The sequence below is a fragment of the Coregonus clupeaformis genome, chromosome 14 (genome assembly GCF_020615455.1).
Source record: "Coregonus clupeaformis isolate EN_2021a chromosome 14, ASM2061545v1, whole genome shotgun sequence".
Classification (NCBI taxonomy): Eukaryota; Metazoa; Chordata; class Actinopteri; order Salmoniformes; family Salmonidae; genus Coregonus; species Coregonus clupeaformis.
The window spans coordinates 2,480,865-2,501,112 of NC_059205.1; the positions used below are offsets into that span (position 1 = coordinate 2,480,865).

The following is a 20,248-nucleotide window of genomic DNA, read 5'->3' on the forward strand; positions in this document are numbered from 1 at the left end:
AAAACGGCAGCCTTCCCTTCCGGCGCCATTATGACAAGCAGGCTTCAACTTGTCTGTTAAGCGGGATTCTGGGACAAGAAATAGCGGTCCTAGCTGTTAAAAGCAAACCGCATCGCGGAATCCATGCAAAAACAAGTTCAGTATTTAGAGTGAATTCGGTGTATTCAGACAGCTTCACTTTTTCCACACTTTCTTATGTTACAGTCTTATTCTAAAAAGGATGTAATGAATAATAAAATAAATCTGCAATCTACACACAATACCCCATAATGACAGAGCAAAAACAGTTTTTTTTTTAAATTGTTGCATATTTATTAAAAATAAAAAACAGAAATACCGTATTTACCTTAAGTATTCAGACCCTTTGCTATGAGACTCGAAATTGAGCTCCGGTGCATCCTGTTTCCTGTTTCTACAAGTTGATTGGTGTCCATATGTGGCAAATTCAATTGATTGGACATGATTTGAAAAGACACACACGTCTATATAAGGTCCCACAGTTGACAGTGCATGTCAGAGCAAAAACCAAGCCATGAGGTCGAAGGAATTGTCTGTAGAGCTCTGATACAGGATTGTGTTGAGGCACAGATCTGGGGAAGGGTACCAAAAAATGTCTGCAGCATTGAAGGTCCCCAAGAACACAGTGGCCTCTATCATTCTTAAATGCAAGAAGTTTGGAACTGCCAAGACTCTTCCTAGAGCTGGCCGCCCGGCCAAACTGAGCAATCGGGGGAGAAGGGCCTTGGTCAGGGAGGTGACCAAGAATCCGATGGTGACTCTGACAGAGCTCTAGAGTTCCTCTGTGGAGATGGGAGAACCTTCCAGAAGGACAACCATCTCTGCAGCACTCCATCAATCATGCCTTTATGGTAGAGTGGCCAGACAGAAGCCACTCCTCAGTAAAAGGCACATGACAGCCCGCTTGGAGTTTGCCAAAAGGCACCTAAAGACTCTCAGACCATGAGAAACAACATTATTTGGTCTGATGAAACCAACATTAAACTCTTTGGCCTGAATGCCAAGCGTCACGTCTGGAGGAAACCTGGGACCAACCCTACGGTGAAGGATGGTGGTGGCAGCATCATGCTGTGGGGATGTTTTTCAGTGACAGGGACTGGGAGACTAGTCAGGATCGAGGCAAAGAGGAACGGAGCAAAGTACAGAGAGATCCTTGATGAAAACCTGCTCCAGAGCGCTCAGGACCTCAGACTGGGTCAAAGGTTCACCTTCCAACAGGACAACGACCCTAAGCACAGAAGTCAGGACAAGTCTCTGAATGTCCTTGAGTGGCCCAGCCAGAGCCCGGACTTGAACCCGATCGAACATCTCTGGAAAGACCTGAAAATACCTGTGCAGCAACACTCCCCATCCAACTTGACAGAGCTTGAGAGGATCTGCAGAGAAGAATGGGAGAAACTCCCCAAATACAGGTGTGCCAAAATTGTATCGTCATATCCAAGAAGACTTGAGGCTGTAACCGCTGCCAAAGGTGCTTTCAGTCTTTACGTCCTCAATTCCATCGATTCAAATGTTATTGCGCCTCGATTGGTTTATGAGGTAGTCTCCTTAGGAAGAGTGCTTGTCAAGTTTTGTTTGGAAGATTTTGAAATCCTCAGACATGGTTTTGAATGTGGTCTGGCTGGTGACATTCACTCCCTTTAGCTCCTCCACCTCTGGCTGGGTAAACTCCAAACTATGTTTAAATTCCATTACATCCTTAAATAGATCATCAACCCTATTGTTGGTAGAATCCATAAAGAGTTGCAGGAAGGACTTAAAGTTATTTTCCTGCAGATCTATTAGATCTTTATAGAACTATTTTTGTTGATCGAGTAGTTCATTGAGTGTAGTGTTGATACGTATTCCTCTTCTACATTGAGCTTTGCAGTGTTTTTCTGTCTAGTATTAGCCATGCTACAAGCTTGTTGTGAGCTAAAATGAGTTCGTAAACACAACCCACACCCCGCCTCCTGAAAACAGGCCCCGCCTCCTGAAAATAAGCTCCGCCTGTGAAATGGCAAACACACACAAGCAACATTTTACATTTTAGTCATTTAGCAGATGCTCTTATCCAGAGCGACTTACAAGAGCAATTGGGGTTAAGTACCTTGCTTTAGGACACATCGAGAGATGTTTCATCTAGTCAGCTCGGGGATTCGAACCAGAAACCGTTCAGTGACTGGCCCAATGCTCTTAATCAATCAATCAATCAATCAATCAAATGTATTTATAAAGCCCTTTTTACATCAGCAGATGTCACAAATGGCTATACAGAAACCCAGCCTAAAACCCCAAACAGCAAGCAATGCAGATGTAGAAGCACGGTGGCTAGGAAAAACTCAGTAGAAAGGCAGGAACCTAGGAAGAAACCTAGAGAGGAACCAGGCTCTGAGGGGTGGCCAGTCCTCTTCTGGCTGTGCCGGGTGGAGATTACAACAGTACATGGCCATTAAGGCCAGATTTTTCACCAAGATGTTCAAACGTTCATAGATGACCAACAGGGTCAAATAATAATCATAGTAGTTGTAGAGGTTGCAACAGGTCAGTACATCAGGAGTAACTGTCACTTGGCTTTTCATTGCCGGGCATTTAGAGGTTGAAATAGCAGGTGCGGTAGAGAGAGAGAGTTGAAAACAGCAGGTCTGGGACAAGGTAGCTCGTCCAGTGAACAGGTCAGGGTTCCATAGCCGCAGGCAGAAGAGTTGAAACTGGAGCAGCAGCACGACCAGGTGGACTGGGGACAGCCAGGAGTCATTAGGCCAGGTAGTCCAGGCTGAGACGGAGTGGGGGTTGGGAGACACTGTGGCCCCGTCCGACGATACCCCCGGACAGGGCCAACTAGGTAGGATATAACCCCACCCACTTTGCCAAAGCACAGCCCCCACACCACCAGAGGGATATCCTGAGTGGCTCAGTGGTCTAAGGCACTGCATCGCAGTGCTAACTGTGCCACTAGAGATCCTGGTTCGAATCCAGGCTCTGTCGCCGCCGGCCGCGACCGGGAGACTCATGGGCGGCGCACAATTGGTCCAGCGTCGTCCAGGGTAGGGAAGGGAATGGCCGGCAGGGATGTAGCTCAATTGATAGAGCATGGCGTTTGCAACGCCAGGGTTGTGGGTTCGATTCCCACGGGGGGCCAGTATAAAAAAAAAATGTATTCACTAACTGTAAGTCGCTCTGGATAAGAGCGTCTGCTAAATGACTAAAATGTAAATGTAAATGTATATCAACAGACCACCAACCTACTACCCTGAGACAAGGCTGAGTATAGACCACCAACCTACTACCCTGAGACAAGGCTGAGTATAGCCCACCAACCTACTACCCTGAGTCAAGGCTGAGTATAGCCCACCAACCTACTACCCTGAGACAAGGCTGAGTATAGCCCACCAACCTACTACCCTGAGACAAGGCTGAGTATAGCCCACCAAGATCTCCTCCACCGCACGAGCCCGAGGGGGCGCAAAACCAGACAGGAAGATCACGTCTGTGACTCAACCCACTCAACTGATGCACCCCTCCTAGGGACGGCATGGAAGACCCCTCCTAGGGACGGCATGGAAGACCCCTCCTAGGGACGGCATGGAAGACCCCTCCTAGGGACGGCATGGAAAGCACCAGTAAGCCAGTGACTCAACCCACTCAACTGATGCACCCCTCCTAGGGACGGCATGGAAAGCACCAGTAAGCCAGTGACTCAACCCACTCAACTGATGCACCCCTCCTAGGGACAGCATGGAAAGGACCAGTAAGCCAGTGACTCAACCCACTCAACTGATGCACCCCTCCTAGGGACGGCATGGAAAGGACCAGTAAGCCAGTAACGCACCCCTCCTAGGGACGGCATGGAAGACCCCTCCTAGGGACGGCATGGAAAGGACCAGTAAGCCAGTGACTCAACCCACTCAACTGATGCACCCCTCCTAGGGACGGCATGGAAAGGACCAGTAAGCCAGTGACTCAGCCCCCGTAATAGGGTCAGAGGCAGAGAATCCCAGTGGAGAGAGGGGAGCCGGCCAGGCAGAGACAGCAAGGGCGGTTCGTGCCTTGCCGTTCACCTTCGCACCCCTGGGCCAGACTACACTCAATCATAGGACCTACTGAAGAGATGAGTCTTCAGTAAAGACTTACAGGTTGAGACCGAGTCTGCGTCTCTCACATGGATAAGCAGACCATTCCATAAATTGGAGCTCTATAGGAGAAAGACCTGCCTCCAGCTGTTTGCTTAGAAATTCTAGGGACAATAAGGAGGCCTGCGTCTTGTGACCGTAGCGTACGTGTAGGTATGTACGGCAGGACCAAATCGGAGAGATAGGTAGGAGCAAGCCCATGTAATGCTCTATAGGTTTGCAGTAAAACCTGCCGCCCAACATGCACCAGTACGATAAACAGAGAGAAGGCAGAGAACTAACTCACTGTATGGATCCTGGCTGCACTTTACTAAACGAGCAGGAGATCACCAACTCACAAGTTAGTGCTGAGGATACAAGCAGCATGCATGGCAGTAAGTCAAAACACTGGTCAAAGATGCTTGGGTGGTTGGATGGAGGTATGAATTAATTAATTGGGGCTTTGGGTCCTAGACCTGCTCGGTAATTAACAGGGATAGAGGATGGAAGAGTCTGTTTTAGTCTCATGGTTCCACTCTCAGCTCCTCCTAAATCCCGTGACCTGCAGACAGCTGTGTCAATATGGGCTACGGAGATAAAATCATATTAGAGACATGGATAACTGGAGAACTAATAGTTAACCAGCGGCGTGTTTCCACTCTGAAGAGGCTGTTTCCTGAAGGTAATCCCCTGTATGGAGCAAAAGGAGAGGTTTAATCTGATTGGTTTAGATTTTAGGAAATGGCCAAAAGTAAGAAATGGGCCATAGGGTTGTGATTAGGTCAGAGCCACGGGGAAGGAATGCAGTCTGCTTGGTTTAAATGATGAAGAGGTTTTTAAAGGTTCATATGCTGGGCCTCATAGAGAGAGGGAGAAGAGAGGGGGTCTCCAGTTTGCATAGAGAGGGTCTCCTCCTGTCCCCCTGTCCTGAGGGTGTTTCTAGGAGCGTGCCGTGCTGAGGTCACTGGGGCTGTCATGCCTCCCTGCAGTACGTTATCCTCAACCCTGCAGCCATCATAGGCACAGCTCTCTATAGTAGAGGCCCACAGTAGGGATGTGACAATTGGAAAACATTTCTTAACATTGAAACATACTTTTTTTTCCTTCGGTTTTTGGTTGGAGGCAGTGGTGTAGTGCTATTTTTATTTTATTCTTTACTACACCGTCATTTGGTTTGGGATCTGTTCCCTTCACACCATTATACCCACCCCCATCTACACCCCCCTTACCCAGGGTAGTCAAAACTCTGGAGACATCCCAGCTCCAGGGACTCTGCCTCTGTCATGACCTCACAGCTGAGGAGAGGACAGAGCATCTGGAGTGGGGTGTGGAGCCATGAGTCTCCCCTAGTTCCCTGAACTCTGCCTCTCTTCTCCCTTCACCACTCCAGCCTCCTCCTTTCCCCCAACCCAACCTCTCTCATGGTTCCTCCCCCAACCCTGCCTCTGCATTTCCCAGCTCTGACAGTGAGTCAGCTCTTAATGAGGACCAGACCTTCCCCTCTCTCAGAGCTGAGGGTACTCTACTCTACAGGAGGAGTAGGGGTGGTGGGGGACATCCTAAGTAGCCTAATTACTTATTCATTAATTAATTCAGTTTTTGGTCTGACAGTAGAGCCTAACGTTATACTATATTCGCTTTGTTATGTAGAATAATAACTAATCATTAAGAGATCTCACTAGACATATTGATTCAACTTTATTAAACAAGCACCATTCTGAGAAGCGGCGGCTCTACACCCCTGGTTGAGGGCCTGCGCTGCTGCCAGCAACGGTTTGGGTCTCATGGTGCGTCCCTTTCAGAGGGTGAAGCATTGCACCTGTACTACCATTACTGTAGGGGAGAGTGGGGTAAGATGAGACTTTTTACATTCAGCATCACTCCGTCAAGGGATATATAGTATTATTTTTAACAAAGATATTTACATACACTGTATATTTCAGGATGTTGTGTATCCCTGGAAATAATCAGAATTCATGTAAACATTACAGTTTGAAAACATACTGTGGCTTGTCCAAAATAAGTGGTCTCTTGGCACAACTTGCCCCGGGTATGGGGTAAGGAGTGCCGCGGGACAGGTTAAGTTAAGCCACCTACAAATGTCTGTACTGAATGAAATATTACCTCTACCTTTTTAAAACCATGTCTATCTTTATTTCCCAAACACAATTCAATACAATCACAATGGCTTTTTTGTCTTTTAATAATTTAAAGCATAATTTAACACAGGCATCACACCTAACAAACACTTTGTACTTTTAAAACTTTAACGTAATGTCTTGCGTTACGCCGGGGGGAAAACACTTCAATTTTCTCAATTTGCTATTGTCTCAGCTTCCCCCATGTCCATTGGCTCAACCATTGCCTCAGGTTACCCCATGGCCATTAGCTCAACCATTGTCTCAGCTTCCCTCATGGCCATTAGCTCAACCATTGTCTCAGCTTCCCCCATGGCCATTGGCTCAACCATTGTCTCAGCTTCCCCCATGGCCATTGGCTCAACCATTGGCTCAGCTTACCCCATGGCCATTGGCTCAACCATTGTCTCAGCTTACCCCATGGCCATTGGCTCAACCATTGTCTCAGCTTACCCCATGGCCATTGGCTCAACCATTGTCTCAGTTTACCCCATGGCCATTGGCTCAACCATTGTCTCAGTTTACCCCATGGCCATTGGCTCAACCATTGTCTCAGTTTACCCCATGGCCATTGGCTCAACCATTGTCTCAGTTTACCCCATGGCCATTGGCTCAACCATTGTCTCAGTTTACCCCATGGCCATTGGCTCAACCATTGGCTCAGCTTACCCCATGGCCATTGGCTCAACCATTGTCTCAGGTTACCCCATGGCCATTGGCTCCAAGGCAAACATTTTGACTATATTAGCTCACACAGCTACAAGGATGCACTTTCATGCTAAGTTTAGGACCTCATATAGAAGCTTATAGAGACCCCAACTGATGTATAGAACTACCCCTCCACCTATTCCCCAGAGGCTGGGTTAGGGGAGAGGAGGAGGCTGGAGTGGTGAGGGGAGAAGAGAGGCAGAGTTCAGGGAGAGGAGGTGGCTGGAGTGGTGAAGGGAGAAGAGAGGCAGAGTTCAGGGAGAGGAGGAGGCTGGAGTGGTGAGGGGAGAAGAGAGGCAGAGTTCAGGGAGAGGAGGAGAGGAGGAGGCTGGAGTGGTGAGGAGAGAAGAGAGACAGAGTTCAGGGAGAGGAGGTGGCTGGAGTGGTGAAGGGAGAAGAGAGGCAGAGTTCAGGGAGAGGAGGAGGCTGGAGTGGTGAGGGGAAAAGAGAGGCAGAGTTCAGGGAGAGGAGGAGAGGAGGAGGCTGGAGTGGTGAAGGGAGAAGAGAGGCAGAGTTCAGGGAACTAGGGGAGACTCATGGCTCCACACCCCACTCCAGATGCTCTGTCCTCTCCTCAGCTGTGAGGTCATGACAGAGGCAGAGTCCCTGGAGCTGGGATGTCTCCACAGTTTTGACTACCCTGGGTAAGGGGGGTGTAGATGGGGGTGGGTATAATGGTGTGAAGGGATGAGATCCAAAATCAAACAGAAGGTTATAGCTAACATGTTTATCTGTAGAAAGTTCATTTCCTCCCAGTCAACCTGAGACCTTACTTCCACACTCAGTGTTGGAAAAAGTACCCAATGGTCCTACTTGAGTAAAAATAAAGATACCTTCTGTGATGAGGTGATTTTGAGTTAGTTAAGGGTTAGTGTTAGCTGGGTGTAGTAAGGGTTAGTGTTAGAGTTAGCTGGGTGTAGTAAGGGTTAGTGTTAGTGTTAGCTGGGTGTAGTAAGGGTTAGTGTTAGCTGGGTGTAGTAAGGGTTAGTGTTAGTGTTAGCTGGGTGTAGTAAGGGTTAGTGTTAGCTGGGTGTAGTAAGGGTTAGTGTTAGCTGGGTGTAGTAAGGGTTAGTGTTAGTGTTAGCTGGGATGTAGTAAGGCCCCAGTGTTAGCTGTAGGTTGTGTAAGGGTTAGTGTTAGCTGGGTGTAGTATGGTTAGTCGTTAGTGTTAGCTGGGTGTAGTGGGTTAGTGTTAGTGTTAGTTGGGTGTAGTAGGGTTAGTGTTGTAGTGTTAGCTGGGGTAGTAAGGCTTAGGTGTTAGCTGGGTGTAGTAAGGGTTAGTGTTAAGTTGGGTGTAGTAAGGGTTAGTGTTAGCTTTGGGTGTAGTAAGGGTTAGGGTTGGGTGTTAGTGGGTGCTAGTAAGGTTAGTGTTAGCTGTGTAGTAAGGGTTAGTGTTGCTGTTGGCTGGGGTGTAGTAAGGGTTAGTGTTAGCTGGGTGTAGTAAGGTTATTAGTGTTAGCTGGGTGTAGTAAGGGTTAGTGTTAGTGCTTAGCTGGGTTCTTGTAGGGTTAGTGTTAGCTGCTGGGTGTAGTAAGGTTAGTGTTAGCCGAGGTGTAGTAAGGTTAGTGTTAGTGTTAGCTGGTGTAGTAAGGGTTAGTGTTAGCTGGGTGTAGTAAGGGTTAGTGTTAGTGTTGATGGGTGTAGTAAGGTTAGTGTTAGTGTTAGCTGGGTGTAGTAAGGGTTAGGGTTAGTGTTAGCTGGGTGTGTAGTAAGGGTTAGTGTTAGTGTTAGCTGGGTTGTAGTAAGGGTTAGTGTTGTGGGTGTAGAAGGGGTTAGTGTTAGCCGGGTGTAGTAAGGGTTAGTGTTAGCTGGGTGTAGTAAGGGTTAGTTAGCTGGGTGTAGTAAGGGTTAGTGTTAGCTGGTGTAGTAAGTTAGTGTTAGCTGGGTGTAGTAAGGGTTAGTGTTAGCTGGGTGTAGTAAGGGTTAGTGTTAAGCTGGGTGTAGTAAGGGTTAGTGTTAGTGGGTTGTATGTAAGGGTTAGTGTTAGTGTTAGCTAGGTGTAGTAGGGTTAGTGTTAGTGTTAGCTTCGGGTGTAGTAAAAGGGTTAGTGTAGGTGTTTAGCTGGGTGTAGTAAGGGTTAGTGTTAGCTGGGGTGTGGTAAGGGTTAGTGTTAGTGTTAGCTGGGTGTAGTAAGGGTTAGTGTTAGCTGGGTGTATGTAAGGGTTAGTGTTAGTGTTAGCTGGGTGTAGTAGGGTTAGGTTAGTGTTAGCTGGGTGTAGTCAAGGGTTAGGTTGTTAGTGGGTGTGAGTAAGGGTTAGGAAAGTTAGCTGGGTGTGTGGGTTAGTGTTAGCTGGGTGTAGTAAGGGTTAGTGTTAGCTGGGTGTAGTAAGGGTTAGTGTTAGTGTTAGCTGGGTGTAGTAAGGGTTAGTGTTAGTGTTAGCTGGGTGTAGTAAGGGTTAGTGTTAGCTGGGTGTAGTAAGGGTTAGTGTTAGTGTTAGCTGGTGTAGTAAGGGTTATGTTAGCTGGGTGTAGTAAGGGTTAGTGTTAGCCTGGGTGTAGTAAGGGTTAGTGTTAGCTGGGTGTAGTAAGGGTTAGTGTTAGTGTTAGCTGGGTGTAGTAAGGGTTAGTGTTAGCTGGGTGTAGTAAGGGTTAGTGTTAGCTGGGTGTAGTAAGGGTTAGTGTTAGTGTTAGCTGGGTGTAGTAAGGGTTAGTGTTAGTGTTAGCTGGGTGTAGTAAGGGTTAGTGTTAGTGTTAGCTGGGTGTAGTAAGGCTTAGTGTTAGCTGGGTGTAGTAAGGGTTAGTGTTAGCTGGGTGTAGTAAGGGTTAGTGTTAGCTGGGTGTAGTAAGGGTTAGGGTTAGTGTTAGCTGGGTGTGGGTAAGGGTTAGTGTTAGCTGGGTAGTAGTGGTTAGTGTTAGTGTTAGCTGGGTGTAGTAAGGGTTAGTGTTAGCTGGGTGTAGTAAGGGGGTTAGGGGTTAGTGTTAGCTGGGTGTAGTAAGGGTTAGTGTTAGTGTTAGTCTGGGTGTAGTAAGGGTTAGTGTTAGCTGGGTGTAGTAAGGGTTAGTGTTAGCTGGGTGTAGTAGGGTTAGTGTTAGTGTTAGCTGGGTGTAGTAAGGGTTAGTGTTAGCTGGGTGTAGTAAGGGTTAGTGTTAGTGTTGGCTGGTGTAGTAAGGGTTAGTGTTAGTGTTAGCTGGGTGTATAGGGTTAGGGTTAGTGTTAGCTGGGTGTAGTAAGGGTTAGTGTTAGTGTTAGCTGGGTGTAGTAAGGGTTAGTGTTAGCTGGGTGTAGTAAGGGTTAGTGTTAGTGTTAGCTGGGTGTAGTAAGGGTTAGGTTAGTGTTAGCTGGGTGTAGTAAGGGTTAGTGTTATGGGTGTTAGCTGGGTGTAGTAAGGGTTAGTGTTAGCTGGGTGTAGTAAGGGGTTAGTGTTAGTGTTAGCTGGGTGTAGTAAGGGTTAGTGTTAGCTGGGTGTGTAAGGGTTAGTGTTAGTGTTAGCTGGGTGTAGTAAGGGTTAGGTGTTAGTGTTAGCTGGGTGTAGTAAGGGTTAGTGTTAGCTGGGTGTAGTAAGGGTTAGTGTTAGCTGGGTGTAGTAAGGGTTAGTGTTAGTGTTAGCTGGGTGTAGTAAGGGTTAGTGTTAGCTGGGTGTAGTAAGGGTTAGTGTTAGCTGGGTGTAGTAAGGGTTAGTGTTAGTGTTAGCTGGGTGTAGTAAGGTTAGTGTTAGCTGGGTGTAGTAAGGGTTAGTGTTAGCTGGGTGTAGTAAGGGTTAGTGTTAGCTGGGTGTAGTAAGGGTTAGTGTTGTGTAGCTGGGTAGTAGTAGGGTTAGTGTTAGCTGGGTGTAGTAAGGGTTAGTGTTAGCTGGGTGTAGTAAGGGTTAGTGTTAGTGTTAGCTGGGTGTAGTAAGGGTTAGTGTTAGCTGGGTGTAGTAAGGGTTAGTGCTAGCTGGGTGTAGTAAGGGTTAGTGTTAGCTGGGTGTAGTAAGGGTTAGTGTTAGCTGGGTGTAGTAAGGGTTAGTGTTAGCTGGGTGTAGTAGGGTTAGGGTTAGTGTTAGCTGGGTGTAGTAAGGGTTAGTGTTAGCTGGGTGTAGTAGGTTAGTGTTAGCTGGGTGTAGTAAGGGTTAGTGTTAGTGTTAGCTGGGTGTAGTAAGGGTTAGTGTTAGCTGGGTGTAGTAAGGGTTAGTGTTAGCTGGGTGTAGTAAGGGTTAGTGTTAGTGTTAGCTGGGTGTAGTAAGGGTTAGTGTTAGCTGGGTGTAGTAAGGGTTAGTGTTAGCTGGGTGTAGTAAGGGTTAGTGTTAGTGTTAGCTGGTGTAGTAGGGTTAGTGTTAGTGTTAGCTGGGTGTAGTAAGGGTTAGTGTTAGCTGGGTGTAGTAAGGGTTAGTGTTAGCTGGGTGTAGTGGGTTAGTGTTAGTGTTAGCTGGGTGTAGTAGGGTTAGTGTTAGTGTTAGCTGGGTGTAGTAAGGGTTAGTGTTAGCTGGGTGTAGTAAGGGTTAGTGTTAGTGTTAGCTGATGTAGTAAGGGTTAGTGTTAGTGTTAGCTGGGTGTAGTAAGGGTTAGTGTTAGCCTGGGTGTAGTAAGGGTTAGTGTTAGCTGGGTGTAGTAAGGGTTAGTGTTAGTGTTAGCTGGCTGTAGTAAGGGTTAGTGTTAGTGTTAGCTGGGTGTAGTAAGGGGTTAGTGTTAGCTGGGTGTAGTAAGGGTTAGTGTTAGCTGGGTGTAGTAAGGGGTTAGTGTTAGTGTTAGCTGGGTGTAGTAAGGGTTAGTGTTAGCTGGGTGTAGTAAGGGAGTGTTAGTGTTAGCTGGGTGTAGTAAGGGTTAGTGTTAGTGTTAGCTGGGTGTAGTAGGGTTAGTGTTAGCTGGGTGTAGTAAGGGTTAGTGTTAGCTGGGTGTAGTAAGGGTTAGTGTTGAGTGTTAGCTGGGTGTAGTAAGGGTTAGTGTTAGCTGGGTGTAGTAAGGGTTAGTGTTAGCTGGGTGTAGTATGGGTTAGTGTTAGTGTTAGCTGGGTGTAGTAAGGGTTAGTGTTAGTGTTAGCTGGGTGTAGTAAGAGGTTAGTGTTGGCTGGGTGTAGTAAGGGTTAGTGTTAGTGTTAGCTGGGTGTAGTAGGTAGGGTTAGTGTTAGCTGGGTGTAGTAAGGGTTAGTGTTAGCTGGGTGTAGTAAGGGTTAGTGTTAGCTGGGTGTAGTAAGCGGTAGGTTAGTGTTAGCTGGGTGTAGTAAGGGTTAGTGTTAGTGTTAGCTGGGTGTAGTAAGGGTTAGTGTTAGCTGGGTGTAGTAAGGGTTAGTGTTAGCTGGGTGTAGTAAGGGTTAGTGTTAGTGTTAGCTGGGTGTAGTAAGGGTTAGTGTTAGTGTTAGCTGGGTGTAGTAAGGGTTAGTGTTAGTGTTAGCTGGGTGTAGTAAGGGTTAGTGTTAGCTGGGTGTAGTAAGGGTTAGTGTTAGTGTTAGCTGGGTGTAGTAAGGGTTAGTGTTAGTGTTAGCTGGGTGTAGTAAGGGTTAGTGTTAGCTGGGTGTAGTAAGGGTTAGTGTTAGTGTTAGCTGGGTGTAGTAAGGGTTAGTGTTAGCTGGGTGTAGTAAGGGTTAGTGTTAGTGTTAGCTGGGTGTAGTAAGGGTTAGTGTTAGCTGGGTGTAGTAAGGGTTAGTGTTAGCTGGGTGTAGTAAGGGTTAGTGTTAGTGTTAGCTGGGTGTAGTAAGGGTTAGTGTTAGGCTGGGTGTAGTAAGGGTTAGTGTTAGCTGGGTGTAGTAGGTGTTAGTGTTAGCTGGGTGTAGTAAGGGTTAGTGTTAGTGCGGGTGTAGTAAGGGTTAGGTGTTAGCTGGGTGTGTAAGGGTTAGTGTTAGCTGGGTGTAGTAAGGGTTAGTGTTGGCTGGGTGTAGTGAGGGTTAGTGTTAGCTGGGTGTAGTAAGGGTTAGTGTTAGCTGGGTGTAGTAAGGGTTAGTGTTAGCTGGGTGTAGTAAGGGTTAGTGTTAGCTGGGTGTAGTAAGGGTTAGTGTTAGCTGGGTGTAGTAAGGGTTAGTGTTAGTGTTAGCTGGGTGTAGTAAGGGTTAGTGTTAGCTGGGTGTAGTAAGGGTTAGTGTTAGTGTTAGCTGGGTGTAGTAAGGGTTAGTGTTAGCTGGGTGTAGTAAGGGTTAGTGTTAGTGTTAGCTGGGTGTAGTAAGGGTTAGTGTTAGCTGGGTGTAGTAAGGGAGGTTAGTGTTAGCTGGGTGTAGTAAGGGTTAGTGTTAGCTGGGTGTAGTAAGGGTTAGTGTTAGCTGGGTGTAGTAAGGGTTAGTGTTAGTGTTGGCTGGGTGTAGTAAGGGTTAGTGTTAGGCTGGGTGTAGTAAGGGTTAGTGTTAGCTGGGTGTAGTAAGGGTTAGTGTTAGCTGGGTGTAGTAAGGGTTAGTGTTAGCTGGGTGTAGTAAGGGTTAGTGTTAGCTGGGTGTAGTAAGGGTTAGTGTTAGTGTTAGCTGGGTGTAGTAAGGGTTAGTGTTAGCTGGGTGTAGTAAGGGTTAGTGTTATGCTGGGTGTAGTAAGGGTTAGTGTTAGCTGGGTGTAGTAAGGGTTAGTGTTAGCTGGGTGTAGTAAGGGTTAGTGTTAGCTGGGTGTAGTAAGGGTTAGTGTTAGTGTTAGCTGGGTGTAGTAAGGGTTAGTGTTAGGCTGGGTGTAGTAAGGGTTAGTGTTAGCTGGGTGTGGTAAGGGTTAGTGTTAGCTGGGTGTAGTAAGGGTTAGTGTTAGCTGGGTGTAGTAAGGGTTAGTGTTGGCTGGGTGTATGTTAGGGTTAGTGTTAGCTGGGTGTAGTAAGGGTTAGTGAGTGTTAGCTGGGTGTAGTAAGGGTTAGTGTTAGTGTTGGCTGGGTGTAGTAAGGGTTAGTGTTAGCTGGGTGTAGTAAGGGTTAGTGTTAGCTGGGTGTAGTAAGGGGGTTAGTGTTAGCTGGGTGTAGTAAGGGTTAGTGTTAGTGTTAGCTGGGTGTAGTAAGGGTTAGTGTTAGCTGGGTGTAGTAAGGGTTAGTGTTAGCTGGGTGTAGTAAGGTGTTAGTGTTAGCTGGGTGTAGTAAGGGTAGGTTAGTGTTAGCTGGGTGTAGTAAGGGTTAGTGGTTAGTGTTAGCTGGGTGTAGTAAGGGTTAGTGTTAGTGTTAGCTGGGTGTAGTAAGGGTTAGTGTTAGTGTTAGCTGGGTGTAGTAAGGGTTAGTGTTAGCTGGGTGTAGTAAGGGTTAGTGTTAGCTGGGTGTAGTAAGGGTTAGTGTTAGCTGGGTGTAGTAAGGGTTAGTGTTAGCTGGGTGTAGTAAGGGTTAGTGTTAGTGTTAGCTGGGTGTAGTAAGGGTTAGTGTTAGTGTTAGCTGGGTGTAGTAAGGCTTAGTGTTAGTGTTAGCTGGGTGTAGTAAGGGTTAGTGTTAGCTGGGTGTAGTAAGGGTTAGTGTTAGTGTTAGCTGGGTGTAGTAAGGGTTAGTGTTAGCTGGGTGTAGTAAGGGTTAGTGTTAGTGTTAGCTGGGTGTAGTAAGGGTTAGTGTTAGCTGGGTGTAGTAAGGGTTAGTGTTAGTGTTAGCTGGGTGTAGTAAGGGTTAGTGTTAGTGTTAGCTGGGTGTAGTAAGTGTTAGTGTTAGCTGGGTGTAGTAAGGGTTAGTGTTAGCTGGGTGTAGTAAGGGTTAGTGTTAGCTGGGTGTAGTAAGGGTTAGTGTTAGCTGGGTGTAGTAAGGGTTAGTGTTAGCTGGGTGTAGTAAGGGTTAGTGTTAGCTGGGTGTAGTAAGGGTTAGTGTTAGCTGGGTGTAGTAAGGGTTAGTGTTAGTGTTAGCTGGGTGTAGTAAGGGTTAGTGTTAGCTGGGTGTAGTAAGGGTTAGTGTTAGTGTTAGCTGGGTGTAGTAAGGGTTAGTGTTAGCTGGGTGTAGTAAGGGTTAGTGTTAGTGTTAGCTGGGTGTAGTAAGGGTTAGTGTTAGTGTTAGCTGGGTGTAGTAAGGGTTAGTGTTAGTGTTAGCTGGGTGTAGTAAGGGTTAGTGTTAGCTGGGTGTAGTAAGGGTTAGTGTTAGTGTTAGCTGGGTGTAGTAAGGGTTAGTGTTAGTGTTAGCTGGGTGTAGTAAGGGTTAGTGTTAGCTGGGTGTAGTAAGGGTTAGTGTTAGCTGGGTGTAGTAAGGGTTAGTGTTAGTGTTAGCTGGGTGTAGTAAGGGTTAGTGTTAGCTGGGTGTAGTAAGGGTTAGTGTTAGCTGGGTGTAGTAAGGGTTAGTGTTAGCTGGGTGTAGTAAGGGTTAGTGTTAGTGTTAGCTGGGTGTAGTAAGGGTTAGTGTTAGTGTTAGCTGGGTGTAGTAAGGGTTAGTGTTAGTGTTAGCTGGGTGTAGTAAGGGTTAGGGTTAGTGTTAGCTGGGTGTAGTAAGGGTTAGTGTTAGCTGGGTGTAGTAAGGGTTAGTGTTAGCTGGGTGTAGTAAGGGTTAGTGTTAGCTGGGTGTAGTAAGGGTTAGTGTTAGCTGGGTGTAGTAAGGGTTAGTGTTAGCTGGGTGTAGTAAGGGTTAGTGTTAGCTGGGTGTAGTAAGGGTTAGGGTTAGTGTTAGCTGGGTGTAGTAAGGGTTAGTGTTAGCTGGGTGTAGTAAGGGTTAGTGTTAGCTGGGTGTAGTTAGGGTTAGTGTTAGCTGGGTGTAGTAAGGGTTAGTGTTAGCTGGGTGTAGTAAGGGTTAGTGTTAGCTGGGTGTAGTAAGGGTTAGTGTTAGTGTTAGCTGGGTGTAGTAAGGGTTAGTGTTAGCTGGGTGTAGTAAGGGTTAGTGTTAGCTGGGTGTAGTAAGGGTTAGGGTTAGTGTTAGCTGGGTGTAGTAAGGGTTAGGGTTAGCTGGGTGTAGTAAGGGTTAGTGTTAGTGTTAGCTGGGTGTAGTAAGGGTTAGTGTTAGTGTTAGCTGGGTGTAGTAAGGGTTAGTGTTAGCTGGGTGTAGTAAGGGTTAGGGTTAGCTGGGTGTAGTAAGGGTTAGTGTTAGCTGGGTGTAGTAAGGGTTAGTGTTAGCTGGGTGTAGTAAGGGTTAGTGTTAGCTGGGTGTAGTAAGGGTTAGTGTTAGCTGGGTGTAGTAAGGGTTAGTGTTAGCTGGGTGTAGTAAGGGTTAGTGTTAGTGTTAGCTGGGTGTAGTAAGGGTTAGTGTTAGCTGGGTGTAGTAAGGGTTAGTGTTAGCTGGGTGTAGTAAGGGTTAGGGTTAGTGTTAGCTGGGTGTAGTAAGGGTTAGTGTTAGTGTTAGCTGGGTGTAGTAAGGGTTAGTGTTAGCTGGGTGTAGTAAGGGTTAGTGTTAGCTGGGTGTAGTAAGGGTTAGTGTTAGCTGGGTGTAGTTAGGGTTAGTGTTAGCTGGGTGTAGTAAGGGTTAGTGTTAGCTGGGTGTAGTAAGGGTTAGGGTTAGTGTTAGCTGGGTGTAGTAAGGGTTAGTGTTAGCTGGGTGTAGTAAGGGTTAGTGTTAGCTGGGTGTAGTAAGGGTTAGTGTTAGTGTTAGCTGGGTGTAGTAAGGGTTAGGGTTAGTGTTAGCTGGGTGTAGTAAGGGTTAGTGTTAGCTGGGTGTAGTAAGGGTTAGTGTTAGCTGGGTGTAGTAAGGGTTAGTGTTAGTGTTAGCTGGGTGTAGTATAGTAGTGTTAGTGTTAGCTGGGTGTAGGTAGCTGGGTAGGGTTAGTGTTAGCTGGGTGTAGTAAGGGTTAGTGTTAGCTGGGTGTAGTAAGGGTTAGTGTTAGTGTTAGCTGGGTGTAGTAAGGGTTAGTGTTAGCTGGGTGTAGTTAAGGGTTATCTTAGACTGCCTTAATCTTTTCTTTTTATAGGCCAGTCTGAGATATGGCTTTTTCTTTACAACTCTGCCTAGAAGGTCAGCATCCCGGAGTCACCTCTTTACTGTTGACGTTGAGACTGGTGTTTTGTGGGTACTATTTAATGAAGCTTCCAGTTGAGGACCTGTGAGGCGTCTGTTTCTCAAACTAGATAATGTATTTGTCCTCTTGCTCAGTTGTGCACCGGGGCCTCCCACTCCTCTTTCTATTCTGGTTAGAGCCAGTTTTGCTGTTCTGTGAAGGGAGTAGTACACAGCGTTGTACGAGATCTTCAGTTTTGGCAATTTCTCGCATGGAATAGCCTTCATTTCTCAGAACAAGAATAGACTGACAAGTTTCAGAAGAAAGTTCTTTGTTTCTGGCAATTTTGAGCCTGTAATTGAACCCACAATTGCTAATGCTCCAGATACTCAACTAGTCTCAAGAAGGCCAGTTTTATTGCTTCTTTAATCATCACAACAGTTTTCAGCTGTGCTAACATAATTGCAAAAGGGTTTTCTAATGATCAATTAGCCTTTTAAAATGATAAACTTGGATTAGCAAACACAACGTGCCATGGGAACACAGGACTGATGGTTGCTGATAATGGGCCTCTGTACGGCTATGTAGATATTCCATTAAAAATCAGCCGTTTCCAGCTACAATAGCCATTTACAACATTAACAATGTCTACACTGTATTTCTGATCAATTTGATGTTCTTTTAATGGACAAAAAAAGTGATTTTCTTTAGAAAACAAGGACATTTCTATGTGACCCCAAACTTTTGAACGGTAGTGTGTGTATGGACCATTTCTTTGTGCACGGGGACATTGTCATGCTGAAACAGGAAAGGGCCTTCCCCAAACTGTTGCCACAAAGTTGGAAGCACAGAATGTCATCGTATGCTGTAGTGTTAAGATTTCCCTTCACTTGAAGTAAGGGGCCTAGCCCAAACCATGAAAAACAGCCCCAGACCATATTCCTCCTCCAACAAACTTTACAGTTGGCACTATGCATTCGGGTAGGTAGCATTTTACTGGCATCCGCCAAACCCAGATTCATCTGTCAGACTGCCAGATGTTGAAGCGTGATTCATCACTCCAGATAATGCGTATCCACTGCTCCAGAGTCCAATGGCGCCGAACTTTACACCACTCCAGCCGACGTTGGTATTGCAATCTTAGGCTTGTGTGCGGCTGCTTGGCCATGAAAACCCATTTCATTGAAGCTCCCAACACAGTTGTGCTGACGTTGCTTCCAGAGGCAGTTTGGAACTCGGAAGTGAGTGTTGCAACCAAGGACAGATGATTTTTACGTGCTACGTGCTTCAGCACCCAGCGGTCCCGTTCTGTGAGCTTGTGTGGCCTACCACTTAGCGGCTGAGCTGTTGTTGCTCATAGATGTTTCCACTTCACAATAACAGAACTTACAGTTGACTGGGGCAGCTCTAGCAGGGCAGAGATTGGACAAACTGACTTGTTGGAAAGGTGGCATCCAATGACGGTGCCATGTTGAAAGTCACTGAGCTCTTCAGTACAGGCCATTCTACTGCCAAGGTTTGTTTATGGAGATTGCATGGCTGTGTGTTCGATTTTATACACCCGTCAGCAACGGGTGTGGCTGAAATAGTCATGATCACCACAGTACCTAGGACAGAGCAGAGGATGGTAGTCATGATCACCACAGTACCTAGGACAGAGCAGAGGATGGTAGTCATGATCACCACAGTACCTAGGACAGAGCAGAGGATGGTAGTCATGATCACCACAGTACCTAGGACAGAGCAGAGGATGGTAGTCATGATCACCACAGTACCTAGGACAGAGCAGAGGATGGTAGTCATGATCACCACAGTACCTAGGACAGAGCAGAGGATGGTAGTCATGATCATCACAGTACCTAGGACAGAGCAGAGGATGGTAGTCATGATCACCACAATACCTAGGACAGAGCAGAGGATGGTAGTCATGATCACCACAGTACCTAGGACAGAGCAGAGGATGGTAGTCATGATCACCACAGTACCTAGGACAGAGGATGGTAGTCATGATCATCACAGTACCTAGGACAGAGCAGAGGATGGTAGTCATGATCACCACAGTACCTAGGACAGAGGATGGTAGTCATGATCACCACAGTACCTAGGACAGAGCAGAGGATGGTAGACATGATCACCACAGTACCTAGGACAGAGCAGAGGATGGTAGTCATGATCACCACAGTACCTAGGACAGAGCAGAGGATGGTAGTCATGATCATCACAGTACCTAGGACAGAGCAGAGGATGGTAGTCATGATCACCACAGTACCTAGGACAGAGGATGGTAGTCATGATCACCACAGTACCTAGGACAGAGCAGAGGATGGTAGTCATGATCACCACAGTACCTAGGACAGAGCAGAGGATGGTAGTCATGATCACCACAGTACCTAGGACAGAGCAGAGGATGGTAGTCATGATCACCACAGTACCTAGGACAGAGGATGGTAGTCATGATCACCACAGTACCTAGGACAGAGCAGAGGATGGTAGTCATGATCACCACAGTACCTAGGACAGAGGATGGTTGTCATGATCACCACAGTACCTAGGACAGAGGATGGTAGTCATGATCACCACAGTACCTAGGACAGAGCAGAGGATGGTAGACATGATCACCACAGTACCTAGGACAGAGCAGAGGATGGTAGTCATGATCACCACAGTACCTAGGACAGAGCAGAGGATGGTAGTCATGATCATCACAGTACCTAGGACAGAGCAGAGGATGGTAGTCATGATCACCACAGTACCTAGGACAGAGGATGGTAGTCATGATCATCACAGTACCTAGGACAGAGCAGAGGATGGTAGTCATGATCACCACAGTACCTAGGACAGAGGATGGTAGTCATGATCACCACAGTACCTAGGACAGAGCAGAGGATGGTAGACATGATCACCACAGTACCTAGGACAGAGCAGAGGATGGTAGTCATGATCACCACAGTACCTAGGACAGAGCAGAGGATGGTAGTCATGATCATCACAGTACCTAGGACAGAGCAGAGGATGGTAGTCATGATCACCACAGTACCTAGGACAGAGGATGGTAGTCATGATCACCACAGTACCTAGGACAGAGCAGAGGATGGTAGTCATGATCACCACAGTACCTAGGACAGAGCAGAGGATGGTAGTCATGATCACCACAGTACCTAGGACAGAGCAGAGGATGGTAGTCATGATCACCACAGTACCTAGGACAGAGGATGGTAGTCATGATCACCACTGTACCTAGGACAGAGCAGAGGATGGTAGTCATGATCACCACAGTACCTAGGACAGAGGATGGTAGTCATGATCACCACAGTACCTAGGACAGAGGATGGTAGTCATGATCACCACAGTACCTAGGACAGAACAGAGGATGGTAGTCATGATCACCACAGTACCTAGGACAGAGCAGAGGATGGTAGTCATGATCACCACAGTACCTAGGACAGAGCAGAGGATGGTAGTCATGATCACCACAGTACCTATAACAGAGGATGGTAGTCATGATCACCACAGTACCTAGGACAGAGGATGGTAGTCATGATCACCACAGTACCTAGGACAGAGGATGGTAGTCATGATCACCACAGTACCTAGGACAGAGCAGAGGA

The 20,248-nt window shown here is 46.8% G+C and overlaps 1 protein-coding gene across 1 annotated transcript in view; it reads left to right on the forward strand.

Annotated features, from left to right (window-relative positions):
- Positions 1-20,248, forward strand: part of emilin2a (elastin microfibril interfacer 2a) — a 74,769-nt gene that overhangs the window by 43,908 nt on the left and 10,613 nt on the right. The gene's annotated exons all lie outside the window — the stretch shown is intronic.